General features: G+C 43.4%; 1 pseudogene; it reads left to right on the top strand.

Moving 5' to 3' along the window:
* Positions 1 to 1,391: 1,391 nt before the first annotated feature.
* Positions 1,392 to 6,219, top strand: LOC123167919 (60S ribosomal protein L28-1-like; annotated as a pseudogene).
* The last annotated feature ends 17,632 nt before the right edge of the window (positions 6,220 to 23,851 follow it).

Here is a 23,851-nt window from a genome sequence, read left to right as displayed (position 1 = left end):
ACTAAATATCATTAAGGTAAAACCCAACCATAGCATTAAAGTATCAAGTCCCATTTATCCCATTCGCAAACAACCTACTTACTCGGGTCTGTGCTTCTGTCACTCACGCCACCCACCATAAGCAAATCATAAACATATTGCAAACCCTACAGCGGGGATCCCTCACGCTTGCGCGACACAGAGAGCACCATAGGACAACACCAATAATAAAACATGCAACTCAAACCAATCTTGATCATCAAATAGCCATTAGGACAAAACAGATCTACTCAAACATCATAGGATAGCCATACATCATTGGGAAATAATATATAGCGTTGAGCACCATGTTTAAGTAGAGATTACAGCGGGTAAGAGAGAGGTTACACCGCTGCATAGAGGGGGGAAGAGTTGGTGATGATGGCGGTGAAGTTGTTGGTGAAGATTGCGGTGATGATGATGGCCCCCGGCAGCGTTCCGGCGCCACCGGAAGCAAGGGGGAGAGGACCCCCCTTCTTCTTCTTCTTCCTTGACCTCCTCCCTAGATGGGAGAAGGGTTTCCCCTCTGGTCCTTGGCCTCCATGGCTTGGGAGGGGCAAGAGCCCCTCCGAGATTGGATCTGTCTCTCTCTGTTTCTGCGCTCCCAGGTTCTGGCCGTTCACCGTTTCTTTTATATCCGGAGATCCGTAACTCCGATTGGGGAGAATCTTTCTCATAAAATTAGCTTTCTTGCGGAAAAAGAAGAGCGTCAACCGCCTTACGGGGTGCCCACGAGGGTCTAGGGCGCGCCCCCCTGCCTCGTTGCCCCCTCGGGGACCGTCTAGCGTTGATTTTACTTCCCAAAAATTATAAATATTCCAAAATAATTCTCCGTCCGTTTTTATCCTGTTTGGACTCCGTTTGATATTGGGTTTCTGCGAAACATAAAACATGCAACAAACAGGAACTGGCACTGGGCACTGGATCAATATGTTAGTCCCAAAAATAATATAAAAAGTTGCCAAAATATATGAAAGTTGAATAATATTGGCATGGAACAATCAAAAATTATAGATACGACGGAGTCGTATCAGTGGTCCTTAGTTTAATCCGAGTTACAGTACCGGTAGTGAAAATAGACCGCCAATGTAGACGTCCAATTCAAGTTACTATATCTTTTACGCCCACTTGGAGCATTGATTGCTTCGCATCACGTGTAAGAGCTCGTACTCTAGTAGTACATTATCGTTGGCCCATTATTGCTATATTTTGATCCTGGTGATGCTCTGTACTTGTTTCTACTTGCAATCAGCATACAATTTTGCTCAAATAGTCAAATGTTTCCTTGATTCTGTAGGATTAGTGCGTCCTGTTGCTTGTTGCTAGCTGTAGAATCTGACTTTTGGTTGTTGTTTTGGTGATGTAGGCCAAGGGAAATGATTACCGTTCCAGGGTCTCTGGTCTGGGAGCTCGTGAAGAAGAACAACTGCTTCTTGATAAAATAGTTCGGCAACAGCAACGCCAAGCTGCGGTTCAGCAACGAGCCGAACAACCTCTACAATGTCCACTCCTACAAGTTCTCCAGTCCGTAGCTCTTTGCAGTGTTTTAACCCTTTTGTTTGCAAGTGTCTCTACAAGGAGCTAACTTGCTGTGGGGCTGATGTGGTTTCAGGCTTGGCAAACAGCAAGACCGTGGCGGTCCAGCCATCAGCAGGAGAGGACAAGGCTGTTGTCCGGGAGCAACTAGAGTAGAATCTGGACTTGTGGTAGAAGAATAGAAAAATTGATTCTGGGCCATCAGATCGAATATGAATGATACAGATTGTAGTGGGGGAATCCGTGCAAACAATTTAACATTCGAGTCCCTCTCTCCTGGTCAATTTGCTCCCGGTGCCCTTCTTCTTCGAGCCCTCCGTAGCGGCAGTGCAGCCCCCAAATTTCCCCAATCTAATGGCGTAAGAAATCCCTCCTGGACCAACCCCTCTCGCCCATCTCTGTCTCTCTCGCTTGGCGACGGTGGCGGCGTTCAGATCCGGTGCCAAGCTTGTACCAAAGGTGTCGTTCCATCTTCGCTCTGACGGCTCCTGACCGTCTCGTCGCCGGCGGCCCAGTTCCAGTACGAGGATCCATGTACTTCCAAGCTCCGCCAGAATCTGTGCCCCCAATAGCTTAGTTATGGCTGTCCCATGTTGGGCTCATCTGCTCCTTCCCCTCTCACGCTGAACATCAAGGTATGCTCCTGTGGCCAGTCAAGTTCAGTTTATTTTGATTTCTATCTAGCGAATATGAGGCAGATCTCTGAACGCCTCACGTTGTTGCACTTGATGCTATTTTCCTATGTTTGTGTGCTTGCCTACATTGGTAAACATGTACAGAATAGACTATAAGGTTGCAAGTTGTCACGTTTGTTTAGATCCAGTGTGTGTTAATTGTTTTGCATTTTTAGATTCGAAATTGTTCTCCAATTAATGAATGGTGCATGTTCTGATTGAGTTATTCTCGCATCATATCCATATTACACTTCCTTTTTTGGAAAGTGCTGAAACTGTTTAGTCATTGACGTATAAAGAAGTGATTCTTGGGCATAGATGTGTTGCCTTGGTTCTTAGTATTACACGATTACCTTGTTCTAGCAATTGACAACGCGTTAAAATACCTTTGTCTGAACTTTTGATGTCAATATGAGCTTGAGATTGATGATTTATTTTAAATTTTATCTGCTCGGAAAGACAAAAAGAAACTTTTAACTGCCGTATAGTTGGTTGGTTACCCGTTCATGTACAACCATATTCACGAGCAGCACCTCCAAAGACTTATTCAGGACGTACAAATCCAACAAAAAAGACTCACTAGTAGAAGCATGAGTATTTCTATTGGAAGGACATATGCCAAATCTGTCAGGATTCTCTGGAAAGCATGCTTCTGTTTCTGAGTCAATTAAGAGTTTCTTAATAAGCCCATAGCAGCTCATGTATCAATTGCTAAGAGACGTGTCCCTTGCAACAGAATATGTGCAGCACAAAGAAGATGAAATACATTTTAACATTTTAAATATAGTTTAATGCAAGGAATGAAAAGAGGCAACAACTAATTAGACTATTTTGGTTCCTTACCAAATTACTATTGGTAATCATATCACTCAAATAATAATATTGTCAGAAATTATCACCATAGAAAATATATATATTCTGTGATGCCATGAAGCATCGTTAGTGTCAGAAACAGAACACAAAATCTGGTAAAGAAATGGCCAAATGTAATAGTTGTTTTGAATATTTGTGCAAACAATTATAATACACGATTTTCTTATGCAAATGGATGAATCAAATTGAAATGGTTATACCTCGTACTCTCTTTAACCTTCTCTACTAATTTGGTACTAGCATTTTCTTTCTCGATTAATGAACCAGAAGGCTCTAACAGTAGAGGTCCTAACTCAGAAGGACTCTATGGAAGGATCGTTTTTTCCTGGAACAAAAACAGGACATGGCTGGATGAATAACTCGCCAAAGCTGAAGAAATTCTACAACAGCAAAGCCAACCATTATGGTCTAAATTGTCACGGTATGTAACAGAATATATAGAACATGAATAATTAATGGCCATATCATTCCTGCTGAGTCTCAGGTTCAAGTGTTCGCTCAAAAGCCAATTGCAGACTCATTTGTTATCTAGAAATATATGTTAAACAAACATACCCCCTGTTTTTTCGCATCATCTGCACTCTTTTGCACTTCCATTATCTTCGGTCTTTGCAATGACAGATTGTTTACCTTGATAATTATGATACATAAATTCTTTTCTATGCCTAAAGAACATTAGAACTGTTGCCATAAGTTGTTGTGCCCTTGTTCTGGTCCATGTGGACTTTGCAATTCTCATCCCAGGATCTGGTAATGGAGGGGATCAATAGTGCAAAATCGCCTTTAGGAGAGCCCTTGGTTCCAATGGTCTTAAACTGTGTACCAACACTATCAGGTGAGAACAACCATCTTGGAAAGGCAAGAATATCTTGATGTGCCTAATATTCTGTTATCCTTGTTTTGATGTTATTTTGCTAAAAAAATGGTTTGCAGACGTTGAATCTACCAATAGTGTTCAAAATCAAGATTTCAGTGATGCTATTTGGAGAGATTAATTCCAAAATGCTTCTCATTGATGATTTCAGTACACCAAAAAAGAAACAATCAATATCTCAAGAGGTAACCACGTTGTGGAAACAGATTGCATGCTTGATGAAACTGCCTGTTCGAAAAGCTCAATGCCATGGTTTGGTTAGACTACGGTATCCTGTATGAAATTGAGGAGCTAGGCCAAGCCTTTTGTAATTTTACTACGTCTTTTATTTGTAGAGGCTAGTTTTTGTGCATACTTGTGTGCTAAGCTACCGCTGGTAATGCTTTTCTGAATTAACTTGCTATTTGTATCCAAACTAACTAAATTTGAGCACCTTTGATTGTGAAAAAAGGGTATGGTTCAGGAAGATGAACCTAAGTTTGAGGGTGTTGGTAATTTGGCAAGCGTCAATTCTGCTGAGTTAAGAGGAGGCACAAATGTGTGAAGTTCCAAATTGGTTGCATTACAAGGATACAACGATTCAATATGAGAAACTTTGATGTGGTTACTGCAAAAGCTCCTGTTTTATATCTAACTGTACTAGGGGGGTTTTCATGAAATGTACAATAAGTGGCCTGGGATCCCTCAAACAGAATCTGTACCAACCATGTTTGATCCAACGGCCTAGTATCAATTTTTCTATTCTTCTACCACAAGCCCAGATTCTACTCTAGTTGCTCCCCTGTTGTCCTGTCCACGACCAAGACCAAGAAGCAGAACACCCCTGCCAAGCTCCAGCACAAGACTCTGATGCGCAAGGAGTTCCGCAAGATGGCCAAGTCTGTCAAGGATCAGGTATTAACTCCAGAGTTTTGTACTTGAATTGCCCTTATGCTTGGTTTCTAAGCTACAACTGTAAGTCACGGCTTGTCTCTGCTTCCTCCTTGAGTTCAGAGTTGTGGCATGGCATGCTTGATTTTGTGGTGGACTTGTGGCACTAATGATGCACCGTTGTTGCACTGCCTTGTCTTGACTGAATGCATCTTGTCAGGTCATCCTAAGTTCAAGGATGTATTCTCTGGTTAGGAAATGATAGACGCATATGCAGTTATTATGCTTTCCAGTTTGTTGAGGAGCTATTTGTTTCAACCATGGAAATATATTTATAGTGTAATCAATCTCTTGTCATGCCATCTTCTGAAGTGACCAGTAAATGTGTAGCTCATCTCTATATCAGTTGTCCAGTACTCACATGTGTATGTTTAATACATCTTGGAGACCATTCTCTAATTGTAGTTCAACAATGTTTTCCCGCAATCATTACAACTTGTTGTTTTGAGAAGTCACTTTGTTCTGCAAGTTGGACATAACTTCAGAAAAGTCTGATGCTTGCTGGGGCTGTTCCCTTAATTATGCAAAGTTTGAAAAGTTTGAGACTGGTATTCTAGTGCTAAGTTTTGAACACTAACTTTAATTTATGTTCCTGCAGGAAATGGACTGATTCCTTTGAAATTCCTATGTTTTAAATAGTCCCTTACTCCACTCAGGTAACTCTATAATCTGTCCCGCTTCTAGGTTTCCAGCACTCGAATCTTTCGTTAGGAGAGTTTGAAGTTGTTGGTGTATTCTCAACCATTGAGCGATTTTAGTCATCCTCTTCACTGGAGTAACAATGGTCAGAACAACTCTTGTCTAGTCTCCAGGATAATAAATCATGTTCTTCCATGTTTCCAAAAATACTTGTACTCCATGTTTCCAGAAAACAGCAGCAACACACATGTCCAAAAATACTGGAATAAATTAGCTATGGTTTGAATAGCCTTTATATTAGGATCTGGTTGAGTCTCTATGATGTTCTCTCTTAGTGTCATGTCATGTCATGAGTTATGAGTCGTGAATATATAACTGAGTTGTATAATATTTTCCAGGTGAGGACTTTGACCACAGAAGTACAACCAGGACAACCGTGCTGTTGGTGGTAGCTCCCAAGGTCCAAGGACGACTATATACTTTGACAGCAAAGAGCCAAGCAAGGGTGTGAACCATAGTTTCGGTTCATATTTGTCACCATGTTTTGGATTGCACGTACACTTCTTGGATATAAACTGTAATTAGGCTTGTTCAAGCTATGTTACTGCGGATGTGCAGTCTTGTATGTTTTTGTGAATGTTGATCATATGAGTTCTGGATTTGATCATTTAATAAGAGAATTACTAATTGTTTGATTTTTAAATGTGTATAAATTGGAATCTGTGAATTAAAAAGACCAAATATTCTACTGGACCAAACAATATTTGGGCTCTAAGAAGGCTATGGCCCAAACAAATCGCATCGTGCATTTCTAAGAAGGCAGAACAAAAAGGATAAATGAAATGGACATAAAAATGTTGGGCTTGGCCCATGAAGCTGATCAAAAATTGATAGAAAAAATATATAAAAATGCCGAATTGTTGGGCTAGGCCCATGTAGAAAACCGAATTGGACCGGGCTGATTCTTGTGCCACATCAGCTTGCCACGTTGGATGCCTACGTGGCCTGGGGAGGTTGCTAGTGACCAAAAATTTGGCCGTGGAACCAACGACCTTTTACATATCACAAAGAAGGTCACTAATTTCAGTTTACGACCGCCAGCTTTTGACCATCTGTTTTTGGTCGCAAAAAGGTCGCAAATGAAAAACAATGACCTTTCAGTGACCAATAGTGATGGTCGCAAGCTGACATATTTCTTGTAGTGGTTGCTGCATTGGAGCTTCGCCGTAGTCGCCGGGGTTGCATTGGAGCTTCGTCGGAGTCGCCGATTGCTGCATTGGAGCTTCGCCGTAGTCGCCGGGGTTGCATTGGAGCTTCGTCGGAGTTGCCGGTTGCTGCATTAGAGCTTTGCCGGAATCGCGGTTGCTGCATTGGAGCTCTGTCAGTGCTGGATACGGTGGCTGGCAACATCGACGACTGCTCCATATGGTGGCCAGTGAGGAGCAGAGCTAGTGCTGCGATGGAGAATCATGGGGGTCGGCTGTGCTGCCATGGAGCATCGTCAGTGCCGCCAGTGTGGTTCTCCGAGTTGTGATGCAGCATAGCCAGGGGCTGTCGAGGTGCTACAGAGAGACAAGGTCGGGGGGTCCTCATGGTTGTCTGCCAAGAGGAGAGGAAGACGGGTTGCAGAGCGTATGACTCAAACGGCCCTGTTCGCCAGATCGGACGACTCCCGAAGCGGATGATTTTCTGCAAACATCATCCGGATGATTTGTAGCAGTGGCCATTTAAAAAATTGAAAGAATTTTATGCAAGCCAGACGACTTTCACTTAAAACTGGATAAGGTTCTGACATATTACAACTAAACTAGATAAATTAAACTAAAATTTTAAAAACCTAGAAAAAACTAAGAGAGGTACCCAAGGCCAAGACTTGGGTTCGCGCGGGCCCGAGGACTTAGCACTATAGTCTTGTACTCTTGTCATAGTTTTTCCTAGGTCCGAGCTGAGCAACTCCCTCCTGTCTGCTCCAACGATCTTGGCTTTATTTCTGCCCTGATTGGCTGCACCCCCTTTTCTCCTTCTTTTTATCAATAAAATGATACGCAATCTTGCATATTCATGAAAAAAATAACCTCGTACGCATGCCTAGCCTGGCCTAAAAATGCGGTCTTTCCAGCGGCGGAAGGGCTAGGGGCCGCAGCAATCCTGGTTGGCTGCCACCTACCGCTCGTCGCGCAACCGCTTGGCTTCCTCCGCCGTCGCTTGCATGTCCGCCGCCGCCTGCGTGGTCGCTTGGCTAACAGGAAGTTAAAGCCCCTGCTAGCCCATACCTCAAGTCTTCGGCTACTCAAAATTTTAAGAAGTTGCTCCTGAAACATGCCCTTTGTGCTCAAATTTGAGAAAAAAAATGTATTCTCTCTGAGCTCTCCCTCCTCCCACCGCTCTCTCCTCTTCAACCAATTCCTCCGAGCACCACCTTAGCCTTGCCGCCGCATGTTACAGCGACGTCCACCCATCGCGCCAACCTTCGCCTGAGGCGCTGGATGCTTTGCCTCTCTCGTTTCATATCCATGGTCTGTGTGGCGTCACAGAAGATGGATTTTTTTTGGAAAAGGAGGCAAAACCCCGGCCTCTGCATCAATCGATGCATGCAGCCATCTTATTAAAGATAAAGTAACATAGACTTAGGGTCACTAGGGGCCCATAATCATAGTGCAAAATGAAATAAATCGTAAAAAAAGATGTCACATCCGGCGATACAGATCAGGCTATGATGCCTATACACCTAGCCTATTATCAGCACGCCATCCAAATCGGCTGAAGATAGCCCGCGCTACCGTCTTCCATCGGTTGCACCCAATAACCAAAAGCTCCCTGAATTCCACATGAGTGAGTAATGACCACATACGTATCCACGTTGTAGCTCTGTAGATAACCTGCAAAAAATTCGTGAAGTTTGTCTCATTAAAAATCAAATCATTTCTAGTATTCCATATCGCCCATAGTAGTGCACATATCCCTATCCGAATATGTTTCGTCGTATGTAAGTCTACTCCACTGAGCCACGTCCCAAATAACGTGTTTATACTTGTTGGAGGATGGACGTTAAAATCTATATGAATTGAGCGACATAATAATTTTGCAAGTGGACACTCGAGAAAGAGGTGTTTAATCATTTCATTGAGCGACATAATAATTTTAAGCAAGTTATCTTTGGTCAAAATGACTTTGTAAACGAACCACATGAAAATCTTAATTCGGAGCGGAACTTCAATCTTCCATATGTGTAAAGACCAAGACAGTGGCCTTGAATCAATTAAGTCCAGATACATAGATTTCACTGCAAAGATCTCGTTCGCAAATAACTTCCAGTGAATTGTATCCTCATGGTCTGATAGTTGTGAAGGAAATATGCCCTAGAGGCAATAATAAAGTTGTTATTTATATTTCCTTATATCATGATAAATATTTATTATTCATGCTAGAATTGTATTAACCGGAAACTTAGTACATGTGTGAATACATAGACAAACAGAGTGTCACTAGTATGCCTCTACTAGACTAGCTCGTTAATCAAAGATGGTTAAGTTTCCTAGCCATAGACATGAGTTGTCATTTGATGAACGGGATCACATCATTAGAGAATGATGTGTTGACTTGACCCATTCCGTTAGCTTAGCACTTGATCGTTTAGTATGTTGCTATTGCTTTCTTCACGACTTATACATGTTCCTATGACTATGAGATTATGCAACTCCCGAATACCGGAGGAACACTTTGTGTGCTACCAAATGTCGCAACGTAACTGGGTGATTATAAAGGTGCTCTACAGGTGTCTCCGATGGTGTTTGTTGAGTTGGCATAGATCGAGATTAGGATTTGTCACTCCAATTGTCGGAGAGGTATCTCTGGGCCCTCTCGGTAATGCACATCACTATAAGCCTTGCAAGCAATGTGACTAATGAGTTAGTTGCGGGATGATGCATTACAGAACGAGTAAAGAGACTTGCCGGTAACGAGATTGAACTAGTTATTGAGATACCGACGATCGAATCTCGGGCAAGTAACATACCGATGACAAAGGGAACAACGTATGTTGTTATGCGGTTTGACCGATAAAGATCTTCGTAGAATATGTAGGAGCCAATATGAGCATCCAGGTTCCGCTATTGGTTATTGACTGGAGACGTATCTCGGTCGTGTCTACATAGTTCTCGAACCCGTAGGGTTCGCACGCTTAACGTTCGGTGACGATCGGTATTATGAGTTTATGCGTTTTGATGTACCGAAGGTAGTTCAGAGTCCCGGATATGATCACGGACATGACGAGGAGTCTCGAAATGGTCGATACATAAAGATCGATATATTGGATGACGATGTTTGGACATCGGAATGGTTCCGGGTAAGTTCGGGCATTTACCGGGGTACCGGGAGGTTACCGGAACCCCCCCAGGGGGTCAATGAGCCTTATTGGGCCTTAGTGGAAAGGAGGAGGAGGCGGCCAAGGTGGGGGCGCCCCCCCAAGCCCAATCCGAATTGGGAGGGGGGCCGGCCCGCCTTTCCTTCTCTCCTTCTCCCCCTTCCTTCCCTCTCCTACTCCAACTAGGGAAGGGGGAATCCTAATCCCACCGGGAGTAGGACTCCCCACTTGGGCGCACCTAGGAGGCCGGCCCTCTCCCCCTCCTCCACTCCTTTATATACGGGGGAGGGGGCACCCCATAGACACACAAGTTGATCATTGATCTCTTAGCCGTGTGCGGTGCCCCCCTCCACCATAATCCACCTCGGTCATATCGTTGTAGTGCTTAGGCGAAGCCCTGCCCCGGTAGCTTCATCATCACCGTCATCACGCCGTCGTGTTGACGAAGCTCTCCCTCGACACTCTGCTGGATCGTGAGTTCGTGGGACGTCACCGAGCCGAACGTGTGCAGATCGCGGAGGTGCCGTATCTTCGGTGCTAGGATCGGTCGATCGTGAAGACGTATGACTACATCAACCGCGTTGTCATAACGCTTCCGCTTACGGTCTATGAGGGTACGTAGACAACACTCTCCCCTCTCATTGCTATGCATCACCATGATCTTGCGTGTGCGTAGGAAATTTTTGAAATTACCGCGTTTCCCAACAGTGGCATCCGAGCCAGGTTTATGCGTAGATGTTATATGCACGAGTAGAACACAAGTGAGTTGTGGGCGATAATAGTCATACTGCTTACCAGCATGTCACACTTCGATTCGGCGGTATTGTTGGATGAAGCGGCCCGGACCGATAGGTCCGTATTCTTACGCGAGACTGGTCCTACCGACGTGCTTCGCACACAGGTGGCTGGCGGGTGTTAGTTTCTCCAACTTTAGGTGAATCGAGTGTGGCTACGCCCGGTCCTTGTTGAAGGTTAAAATAGCACATACTTGACGAAAAATCGTTGTGGTTTTGATGAGTAGGTAAGAACGGTTCTTGCTCAGCCCGTAGCAGCCACGTAAAACTTGCAACAACAAAGTAGAGGACGTCTAACTTGTTTTTGTAGGGCATGTTGTGATGTGATATGGTCAAGACATGATGCTAAATTTTATTGTATGAGATGATCATGTTTTGTAATGGAGTTATCGGCAACTGGTAGGAGCCATATGGTTGTCGCTTTATTGTATGCAATGCAATCGCCCTGTAATTGTTTTTTACTTTATCACTAAGTGGTAGTGATAGTCGTAGAAACAATAGTTGGCGAGACGACAACGATGCTACGATGGAGATCAAGGTGTCGCGCCGGTGACGATGGTGATCATGACGGTGCTTTGGAGATGGAGATCAAAGGCACAAGATGATGATGGCCATATCATATCACTTATATTGATTGCATGTGATGTTTATCTTTTATGCATCTTATTTTGCTTTGATTAACGGTAGCATTATAAGATGATCCCTCACTAAATTTCAAGGTACAAGTGTTCTCCCTGAGTATGCACCGTTGCAAAAGTTCGTCGTGCCGAGGCACCACGTGATGATCGGGTGTGATAAGCTCTACGTTCACATACAACGGGTGCAAGCCAGTTTTGCACACGCATAATACTCGGGTTAAACTTGACGAGCCTAGCATATGCAGATATGGCTTCGGAACACTAAGACCAAAAGGTCGAGCGTGAATCATATAGTAGATATGATCAACATAGTGATGTTCACCATTGAAAACTACTCCATCTCACGTGATGATCGGACATGGTTTAGTTGATTTGGATCACGTGATCACTTAGATGATTAGAGGGATGTCTATCTAAGTGGGAGTTCTTAAGTAATATGATTAATTGAACTTTAATTTATCATGAACTTAGTACCTGATAGTATTTTGCATGTCTATATGTTGTTGTAGATAGATGGCCCGTGCTGTTGTTCCGTTGAATTTTAATGCGTTCATTGAGAAAGCTAAGTTGAAAGATGATGTTAGCAATTACACGGACTGGGTCCGTAACCTGAGGATTATCCTCATTGCTGCACAGAAGAATTACGTCCTCGAAGCACTGCTAGATGCAAGACCCGCTGCAGGAGCAACGCCGGACGTTGTGAATGTCTGGCAGAGCAAAGCTGATGACTACTCGATAGTTCAGTGTGCCATGCTTTACGGATTAGAACCGGGACTTCAATGATGATTTGAACATCATGGAGCATATGAGATGTTCCAGGAGTTGAAGTTAATATTTCAAGCAAATGCCCGGATTGAGAGATATGAAGTCTCCAATAAGTTCTATAGGTGCAAGATGGAGGAGAATAGTTCTGTCAGTGAACATATACTCAAAATGTCTGGTTATAATAATCACTTGATTCAACTGGGAGTTAATCTTCCTAATGATAGTGTCATTGACAGAATTCTTCAATCACTGCCACCAAGCTACAAGAGCTTCGTGATGAACTATAATATGCAAGGGATGAACAAGATAATTCCCAAGCTCTTCGCGATGCTAAAGGCTGCAGAGGTAGAAATCAAGAAGGAGCATCAAGTGTTGATGGTCAACAAGACCACCAGTTTCAAGGAAAAGGGTAAAGGGAAGAAGGGGAACTTCAAGAAGAACGGCAAGCAAGTTGCTGCTCAAGTGAAGAAACCCAAGTCTGGACCTAAGCCTGAGACTGAGTGCTTCTACTGCAAAGGGACTGGTCACTGGAAGCGGAACTGCCCCAAGTATTTGGCGGATAAGAAGGATGGCAAGGCGAACAAAGGTATATGTGATATACATGTTATTGATGTGTACCTTCCTAATGCTCACAGTAGCACCTGGGTATTTGATACTGGTTCTGTTGCTAATATTTACAACTCGAAACAGGGACTACGGATTAAGTGAAGATTGGCTAAGGACGAGGTGACGATGCGCGTGGGAAATGGTTCCAAAGTTGATGTGATCGCCGTCGGCACGCTACCTCTACATCTACCTTCAGGATTAGTTTTAGACCTGAATAATTGTTATTTGGTGCCAGCGTTGAGCATGAACATTATATCTGGATCTTGTTTGATGTGAGACGGTTATTCATTTAAATCTGGGAATAATGGTTGTTCTATTTATATGAGTAATATCTTTTATGGTCATGCACCCTTGAAGAGTGGTCTATTTTTGTTGAATCTCGATAGTAGTGATACACATATTCATAATATTGAAGCCAAAAGATGCAGAGTTGATAATGATAATGCAACTTATTTGTGGCACTGCCGTTTGGGTCATATTGGTGTAAAGCGCATGAAGAAACTCCATTCTGATGGACTTTTGGAATCACTTGATTATGAATCACTTGGTACTTGCGAACCATGCCTCATGGGCAAGATGACTAAAACTCCGTTCTCCAGAATAATGGAGCGAGCAACAGATTTGTTGGAGATCATACATACCGATGTATGTGGTCCAATGAATATTGAGGCTCGCGGCGGGTATCGTTATTTTCTCACCTTCACAGATGATTTGAGCAGATATGGGTATATCTACTTAATGAAACATAAGTCTGAAACATTTGAAAAGTTCAAAGAATTTCAGAGTGAAGTGGAAAATCATCGTAACAAGAAAATAAAATTTCTACGATCTGATCGTGGAGGAGAATATTTGATTTACGAGTTTGGTGTTCATTCGAAACAATGCGGAATAGTTTCGCAACTCACGCCACCCGAAACACCACAGCGTAACGGTGTGTCCGAACGTTGTAACCGCACTTTATTAGATATGGTGCGATCTATGATGTCTCTTACTGATTTACCGCTATCGTTTTGGGGTTATGCTTTAGAGACGACTGCATTCACATTAAATAGGGCATCATCTAAATCTGTTGAGACGACGCCTTATGAACTGTGGTTTGGCAAGAAACCAAAGTTGTCGTTTCTTAAAGTTTGGGGCTGTGATGCTTATGTGAAAAAGCTTCAACCTGATAAGCTCGAACCCAAATCGGAGAAATGTGTCTTCATAGGATACCCAAAGGAGACTGTTGGGTACACCTTCTATCACAGATCCGAAGGCAAGACATTCATTGCTAAGAATGGATCCTTTCTAGAGAAGGAGTTTCTCTCGAAAGAAGTGAGTGGGAGGAAAGTAGAAATTGATGAGGTAACTGTACCTGCTCCCTTATTGGAAAGTAGTTCATCACAGAAATCAGTTCCTGTGATCCCTACACCAATTAGTGAGGAAGCTAATGATGATGATCATGTAACTTCAGATCAAGTGACTACCGAACCTCGTAGGTCCACCCGAGTAAGATCCGCACCAGAGTGGTACGGTAATCCTGTTCTGGAGGTCATGTTACTTGACCATGACGAATCTACGAACTATGAGGAAGCGATGATGAGCCCAGATTCCGCGAAATGGCTTGAGGCCATGAAATCTGAGATGGGATCCATGTATGAGAACAAAGTGTGGACTTTGGTTGACTTGCCCGATGATCGGCAAGTCATCGGGAATAAATGGATCTTCAAGAAGAAGACTGACGCTGACGGTAATGTTACTGTCTACAAAGCTCGACTTGTTGCGAAAGGTTTTCCACAAGTTCAAGGAGTTGACTACGATGAGACTTTCTCACCCGTAGCGATGCTTAAGTCCGTCCGAATCATGTTAGCAATTGCTGCATTTTATGATTATGAAATTTGGCAAATGGATGTAAAGACGGCATTCCTGAATGGATTTCTGGAAGAAGAGTTGTATATGATGCAACCTGAAGGTTTTATCGATCCAAAGGGTGCTAACAAAGTGTGGAAGCTCTAGCGATCCATTTATGGACTAGTGTAAGCCTCTCGGAGTTGGAATAAACGTTTTGATAGTGTGATCAAAGCATATGGTTTTATACAGACTTTTGGAGAAGCCTGTATTTACAAGATAGTGAGTGGGAGCTCTGTAGAATTTCTAATATTATATGTGGATGACATATTGTTAATTGGAAATGATATAGAATTTCTGGATAGCATAAAAGGATGCTTGAACAAGAGTTTTTCAATGAAAGACCTCGGTGAAGCTGCTTATATATTTGGCATCAAGATCTATAGAGATAGATCGAGACGCTTAATTGGACTTTCACAAAGCACATACCTTGATAAAGTTTTGAAGAAGTTCAAAATGGATCAACCAAAGAAAATGGTTCTTGCCTGTGTTACAAGGTGTGAAGTTGAGTCAGACTCAATGCCCGACCATTGCAAAAGATAGAGAGAAAATGAAAGGTGTTCCTATGCTTCAGCCATAGGCTCTATCATGTATGCAATGCTGTGTACCAGACCTGATCTGTGCCTTGGTATTAGTTTAGAAGGGAGGTACCAAAGTAATCCAGGAGTGGATCACTGGACAGCGGTCAAGAACATCCTGAAATACCTGAAAAGGACTAAGGATATGTTTCTCGTTTATGGAGGTGACAAAGAGCTCGTCGTAAGTGGTTACGTCGATGCAAGCTTTGACACTGATCCGGATGACTCTAAGTCACAAACCGGAAACGTATTTATATTGAACGGTGGAGCTGTCAGTTGGTGCAGTTCTAAGCAAAGCGTCGTGGCGGGATCTACGTGTGAAGCGGAGTACATAGCTGCTTCTGAAGCAGCAAATGAAGGAGTTCATATCCGATCTAGGTGTCATACCTAGTGCATCGGGTCCAATGAAAATCTTTTGTGACAATACTGGTGCAATTGCCTTGGCAAAGGAATCCAGATTTCACAAGAGAACCAAGCACATCAAGAGACGCTTCAATTCCATCCGCGATCAAGTCAAGGAGGGAGACATAGATTTGCAAGATACATACGGATCTGAATGTTGCAGACCCATTGACTATGCCTCTCTCACGAGCAAAACATGATCAGCACCAAGACTCCATTGGTGTTAGAATCATTACTGTGTAATCTAGATTATTGACTCTAGTGCAAGTGGGAGACTGAAGGAAATATGCCCTAGAGGCAATAATAAAGTTGTTATTTATATTTCCTTATATCATGATAAATGTTTATTATTCATGCTTGAATTGTATTAACCGGAAACTTAGTACATGTGTGAATTGATATGTCTCCAACGTATCTATAATTTTTGATTGTTCCATGCTATTATGTTATCCATCTAGGATGTTTTATATGCTATTTTATATGATTTTTTGGGACTAACCTATTAACCTAGAGCCCAGTGCCAGTTTCTGTTTTTTCCTTGTTTTTGAGTATCGTAGAAAAGGAAAACCAAACGGAGTCCAATTGACCTAAAACTTTACAGAACTTATTTTTGGACCAGAAGAAGCCCACGGAGTACCAGAGGTGGGCCAGAAGAGTCCCGAGGCCACCACGAGGGTGGGGGGCGCGCCCCCTGCCTCGTGGCCGCCTCGGGGACCCCCTGACTTGTTCCCGACTCCAATACCTCTTATATAACCCCAAACTTCCAGAAAGAAACCTAGATCGGGAGTTCCGCCGCCGCAAGCCTATGTAGCCACCGAAAACCAATCTAGACCCGTTCTGGCACCCTGCTGGAGGGGGGAATCCCTCTCCGGTGGCCATCTTCATCATCCCGGCGCTCTCCGTGACGAGGAGGGAGTAGTTCACCCTCGGGGCTGAGGGTATGTACCAGTAGCTATGTGTTTGATCTCTCTCTCTCTCTCTCTCTCTCTCTCTCTCTCTCGTGTTCTTGATTTGGCACGATCTTGATGTATCGCGAGCTTTGCTATTATAGTTGGATCTTATGATGTTTCTCCTCCTCTACTCTCTTGTAATGGATTGAGTTTTCCCTTTGAAGTTATCTTATCGGATTGAGTCTTTAAGGATTTGAGAACACTTGATGTATGTCTTACATGTGCTTATTTGTGGTGACAATGGGATATTCACGTGATCTACTTGATGTATGTTTTGGTGATCAACTTGCGGGTTCAGTGACCTTGTGAACTTATGCATAGGGGTTGGCACATGTTTTCGTCTTGACTCTCCGGTAGAAACTTTGGGGCACTCTTTGAAGTACTTTGTGTTGGTTTGAATAGATGAATCTGAGATTATGTGATGCATATCGTATAATCATACCCACGGATACTTGAGGTGACATTGGAGTATCTAGGTGACATTAGGGTTTTGGTTGATATGTGTCTTAAGGTGTTATTCTAGTACGAACTCTTGAATAGATCGATCCGAAAGAATAACTTTGAGGTGGTTTTGTACCCTACAATAATCTCTTCGTTTGTTCTCCGCTATTAGTGACTTTGGAGTGACTCTTTGTTGCATGTTCAGGGATAGTTATATGATCCAATTATGTTATTATTGTTGAGAGAACTTGCACTAGTGAAAGTATGAACCCTAGGCCTTGTTTCCTAGCATTGCAATACCGTTTACGCTCACTTTTATCATTAGTTACCTTGCTGTTTTCAAATTTTAAGATTACAAAAACCTATATCTACCATCCATATTGCACTTGTATCACCATCTCTTCGCCGAACTATTACACCTATACAATTTACCATTGTATTGGGTGTGCTGGGGACTGATAATCCCCAAGTGCGGGGAATCATCGTAGCAATTTCCAAAGGTGGAAGTGATAAGTATGGAGTGTCGAACCCACAAGGAGCTAAAGGTAAGATCAATATTCTCTCAAGCCCTATCTGCCACTGATACGACTCTACGTACACCGAACATTTGCTTCCAACTAGAAACGAGAAATAAAACTACGTTGTGTGTATGAAGAGGATAACTTTGCATGGTGTCGGAGAGCTAAAATATAAAAGTAGGTGCTGTTATCATAAAGTTAGAATATATTACTAAATATTATAAATAGCAAGTGTGGAATAATGGTGGATCGGTGTGCGGAATTGTCCTAGGCAATTGTCAACAAGACCGATAGTCGTCATTGCAATTTCATATGAGGGAGAGGCATAAGCTAACATACTTTCTCTACTTGGATCATATGCACTTATGATTGGAACTCTAGCAAGCCTCCGCAACTACTAAAGATCATTAAGGTAAAACCCAACCATAGCATTAAAGCATCAAGTCCTCTTCATTCTCATACGCAACAACCCCCTTACTCGGGTTTGTGTTTCAGTCACTCACCAACCCACTATAAGCGAATCATGAACGTATTGCAACACCCTACAGCGGGAATCCCTCACGCTTGCGCGACACGGAGGGCACCATAGGACAGCACCAAAATAAAACATACAACTCGTACCAATCTAGATCATCAATCAACCCAAAGACAAAGGATATCTACTCAAAACATCATAGGATGGCAACACATCATTGGATCATAATATGTGGCATAAAGCACCATGTTCAAGTAGGGATTACAGCGGGGTGCGGGAGAGTGGACCACGTAAAAGATATGAGGATGGTGATGATGATGATGATGTTGATGAAGACGATCACCGCGGTGATGATTCCCCTCCCGATGGCACTCCGGCACCACCGAGAGAGAGGAGGAGAGGTTCTTCCCCTTGTGCTTCTTCCTCCATGGCCTCCCCCTGGATGGGGAGAGGGTCTCCCTCTAGTCCTTGGCCTTCATGGCGATGATGGCCTCTCCGGGATCCTCCTCCATGGCCTCTGATGATGATGGCCCCCTCCGGCAGGGTGCCAGAGATGGACTATATTGATTTCTCGTGGCTACAGAGGCTTGCGGCGGCGCAACTTCTGATCTCGGTTTCTTTCTGGAAGTTTGGGTATATATGAGAGGTGTTGGCGTCGAGAACAAGTCAGGGGGGTCTCCGGGCTGTCCACGAGGCAGGGAGGCGCGCCCAGGGGGGTGGGCGCGCCCCCCACCCTCGTGGGCAGCCCGGGACTCTTCTGGCCCAACTCTTTGACTCCGTGGCCTTCTTCTGGTCCAAAAATAAGCTCCGTCAAGTTTCAGGTCAATTGGACTCCGTTTGGTTTTCCTTTTCTGCGATACTCTAAAACAAGGAGAAAACAGAAACTGGCACTGGGCTCTAGGTTAATAGGTTAGTCCCAAAAATCATATAAAATAGCATATAAATGCATATAAAACATCCAAGGTTGATAATATAATAGCATGAAGACTTCATAAATTATAGATACGTTGGAGACGTATCAGCATCCCCAAGCTTAATTCCTGCTCGTCCTCGAGTAGGTAAATGATAAAAGAAATAATTTATGAAGTGTGAATGCTAGCAAGTGCACAAGTTTGATCAATGATAATTTCAATCACTTTTTCTAGCATCAATACATGTCATAACAGTAGCTCATCTCGTAAAACTTTTCATGATCAAGTAACAAGCTATTCACATGTTAAAGTATAGATCATAAACTTTCTTGAAAACTAACAAACAGTGCTCTTGGTCATCAAACAATTGCAATTCATCTTATTTTCAGGAAGGGTCTATGTTAGAGCTTTGATTCAGCAAACTCCACATACTCAACTATCATTTAATCTTTCACGATTGCTAACACTCATGTGATATTTATGGGTTCAAAGTTTTAATCGGACACAGAGAAAGATAGGGGCTTATAGTTTCGCCTCCCAACCTTTTACCTCAAGGGTAATGTCAACAATAATAACTCATGAAAACCTACATCCAAGTAGATATATATATATATATATATATATATATATATATATATATATATATATATATATATATATATATCCGGATCGCTCCAACACAAAGTACTTGCCAAAGGAAAAAGTGTAAAAAGGAAAGGTGATGATCACCATGACTCTTGCATAAGGTAGAAGATAAAAGTAAAAGATAGGCCCTTCGTAGAGGGAAGCAGAGGTTGTCATGCGCTTTTATGGTTGGATGTACAAAATCTTAATGCAAAAGAACGTCACTTTATATTGCCTCTTGTGATAAAGACCTTTATTATGCAGTCCGTCGCTTTTATTTATTCCCTATCACAAGTTCGTATAAAGCTTATTTTCTTCGCACTAATAGATCATACATATTTAGAGAGCAATTTTTATTGCATGCACCGATGACAACTTACTTGAAGGATCTTACTCAATCCATAGGTAGGTATGGTGGACTCTCATGGCAAAACTAGTTTAAGGGATATTTGGAAGCACAAGTAGTATCTCTACTTGGTGCAAAGAGTTTGGCTAGCATGAGGGGAAAATGCAAGCTCGGCATGTTGGATGATCCATGACAATATACTTTATTTCGGATATAAGAAAACATAACCCATTACGTTGTCTTCCTTGTCCAACATCAACCTTTTAGCATGTCATATTTTAATGAGTGCTCACAATTACAAAAGATGTCCAAGATAGTATATTTATATGTGAAATCTCTCTTCCTTCAATATTCTTTCATGAATTGTTCAAGTGACCAATTCTACGTTTGCTAACTTTCAATGAGTTTACGACCAATACTTATTATGTGTGAAGTCATTACTCCCCATGTTATAAGCATATGAAACATATATAAATTCAGATTTGTGACATTCAATTCATTCAACCATTTACTCATAGGATATTCGTGAAGCACATGAGTAAACGACAAACTACTCCAGAAGGTATAAGTGAAGAACACTGAGTAGTCAAATAATTAACTAGCCATGGGAGGATTATTTTTCATTCAATAATTCAGATCCAATGATTTTATTCAAATAGCAAGTAAAATCAAAAATACGCTCCAAGCAAAACACATATCATGGGACTAATAAAAATATAGCTCCGAGTAAGGTATACCGATAGTTTTGAAGACGAAAGAGGGGATGCCTTCTGGGGCATCCCCAAGCTTAGGCGCTTGAGTCTTCCTTGAATATTACCTTGGGGTGCCTTGGGCATCCCCAAGCTTAGGGCCTTTCCACTCCTTCTTCTCCTCATATCGATATCTCACTCAAAGCTTGAAAACTTCAATCACACAAAACTTAACGTAACTTCGTGAGATAGGTTAGTATGATAAAGAGCAAACCATTCACTTTGGTACTGTCAAAGACAAGGTTCATAGTTGTTCTCACACAATGCCTACTGTACCATATCATTTCTACAATTTATATTTCTGACACCCCAAAATTTTGGCCTTGTTTTATTTATTTAAAATGTTGCCAGGAAATAAAACTTTTCCATTATTGTCAAATTTTACCTTTTGTGATTCTGGATTTTTGCTTCGAGTGGGAAGAACCTTCAAAATATTATTGGGCTTGAATACTCTCTTTTATAAAACAATTATTTATCAGTGGACTCAAATAATGCAAGATTTGTTTTCTCAAAACTTTAGTTCCTTAAAAATGATTCCTTTTGCATTTGGAGCCAGTTTTGCACTGCAACAACTTGACAAATGCTTTTAAAATTTCCACCAAAATTTGGGGATGTCATGTGATGTTTCCACATCACTTTTATGCAAAAATACCTTCTGGCCATTGGAGATTTTGAGCTCTACACCAACTTTTCCAATCTGGTCCAGTAGGCACTTTTGCACTACAACCCATTTAAATTCTCTTCTAAAAATTCTTCCAAGTATTTGGAGATGTCAGTGGATGCATACAATTCATCTTCAAGCAAAAACCCAGTGATGTTCTTTGGAAAATTTGAGAGGATCAGCCTCTTTTGCATTCTGGTCCAATTTGATGATTTGTACTGCAACCATATTTTTCCTTGCTGTAGTGACCCTAAGCTTTTTCCTACTTGTAGCCCTTCCTACCAAACTCTTAAGTCCAGGAGATTGGGCTCATTGGAGGTTTTGAAGTGCATGCTCTAAACCCTTCTGTTTTCTGTCCAAAACTGGAGTTTTGCAAATCTTGCACTATCAACTTTCTGTTTTTGCCAAACTAATCTTACCACCATCTCCTGCATCTAAAGAGACACTGATCTGGAGATTTTGGCCACTCCAAGAGTTGCCTAAGTGCATCTGGCATTCTGACGAACACCTGGTGTGCACAGTCACTTTTGGCAAGCTCTCTGGTTTGCATTGTGGACTTGAACCCCTGACCTATCCACCTTGTCCACTGAGTGCCTTGCTACCCCTACCTCCATCCTGTGCAGTGCCAGCTCCACCCTCGAGCTCTAGAGCGCGCTGGCATTTCGTCGAACAGGTGCCGTGCGTGCTCTGGGCGCGCCCAGAGCGCACGTTTTGCACGCGCGCGCACTACGCCGACACGCCGCACTGCCGCCCTCGTCGCGTCCCATCTCTGACCCCTGCTCGCCTGCCGAACCCCGCCACGCACTCGCCCTCTCTCCAGTACCCTCCAAGCTCGCCCTGGCACCCTGCAGCGCCGCCTTGGCAGCACGCCGGCGTCGGTAGCGGATTCCACCGTGGACGGCGCCGCCCAAACCACCAGCGCACGCCAGCTGCCCCAGAGCACATGCCGTGCTTATCCTCCTGCTCGTCGGAACGCTTTCGTCGCCGCCATGATGCCCTGCAACTACAGGAAAGTGGTCGCCGACGATCTTATCTTCTGCCGCCGCGGAGCCAGCCTCGTCACGCTATAAAAAGGAACCCCGAGCCCCCCCGAGCACGCAGGCGACATCAGACACTCCCCGTAGAACTTCCCGCGTAGTGAATCGACCTGTAGTGGCCGTCTCCCTCAACTCCGGCCAGCTCGGCCGCCGCCAAGCTCCGGAGCGATTCGTCGCAGCCGACCATCCTTTTGCCAATCCAGCGCCACCAAGAACTTCCCCGTAGTCTCGCGGAGCTGCCCAGCTACCCAACTGCGGTCGGAGACCACCGGAGCACCAAAGTCACTTCACCACCGTAGCTTTTCTCCGCTGCGGAGCTCGCGGCCGGCGATTCTTCCACCTCAGACGACCCATCAACCACCCATAGGACCGCCTCGGTCTAGCCGTTCCATCCCCGCCCTTGGATGCCCGTGAGGTACTGCCGTTCGTCGACGGCGATCGCCGGAGCCCCGCTCCCGTCGGGCAGAAGAAAGGAGATGGAGGGAAGAACGGTCAAACCTGACCAGTGGGCCCTCTGGACCCACTGTCAGTGACCCGCGCAGCCGCTCCCTCTGTTTAAGTGAAGGCGCAAACCCCCTTCGTGCGTCTCCTCGACTGCGAAAGCGTATTTCTTCTGAATCGTTCTCTTTTTCTGGTTTTTTTAAAACAGAAGTTTGACTGATGTTTGACTGGCTATAACTTTTAAAATAAAACTCCAAACAAGTTGATTCTTTTTCCTACCTCTCTCAAATTTCATCTAGTTTATTTTAAGATTTATTTCAAAAATATTTGAGACAATTTTTGGTACTGTGTTTGAAATATTTGTTATTTGTGTATTTTGCAAAATAGGATTTTTGGAGAAAAAGGAAAGCTTCCAATAAGTGCATCCTTTGCATACTCTTGAAGGCAAGCATTTCTGAACTCTGGCATAATACTTGTTGTGGTGTTTTGATGCGATCACAGCACCTATTGTCTTGGAGTATGTGATAGCTTTATGTATCGATATAGTCTCGTGCATGAGTGCACTTTGGAGTCGTTTTGTGGTCAGCAATGGATACACTAATGATTTGGATCATCCTCGTGAGCCTCTCTTGCACACCGGTAGGAAGCCGGGAAAGTCGTGGTCTTGGGTAGACACGAGCTTGTCCCTAATCCCTCGTCGAGACGAGTATGCCCGGCATAGCATGGTGAGGCTCGAGGAGTGGTGATTCATTTCCCTAGTGGTAATATTGATGGTAGATGATTGGACCACTTGAGTCGGTTGTAGACCGAGTCTTGATCAATAGCTTCCTTTTGTTGGTACCACCACTTGTCCCTGCAGCGGACAGGGTATGGTTCAGTAGGTTGTCAACCCCTTTCCAAAGCACACACCGTACAGAGAGGCCGTGATGAGGGTACCATGGCCATGGATTAAAGCCAGTCATCCGGTCCGGGGGCATGGGTGTTTCGGTTGTAGCCGAAGGGGATAGCTTCCCCAGTTTGCGCGCGGTATAAATTTTGTGATCCCATGCTACTCGAGGTTGTAGCCTCCCCACTTAGAGTTTTGCTTGGCAGGTGTCGTGGGTGATTCCAGACACTGGTGG

Source organism: Triticum aestivum, chromosome 7D, assembly GCF_018294505.1.
Source record: "Triticum aestivum cultivar Chinese Spring chromosome 7D, IWGSC CS RefSeq v2.1, whole genome shotgun sequence".
NCBI lineage: Eukaryota > Viridiplantae > Streptophyta > Magnoliopsida > Poales > Poaceae > Triticum > Triticum aestivum.
This window is presented reverse-complemented; position numbering and strand designations above follow the sequence as displayed.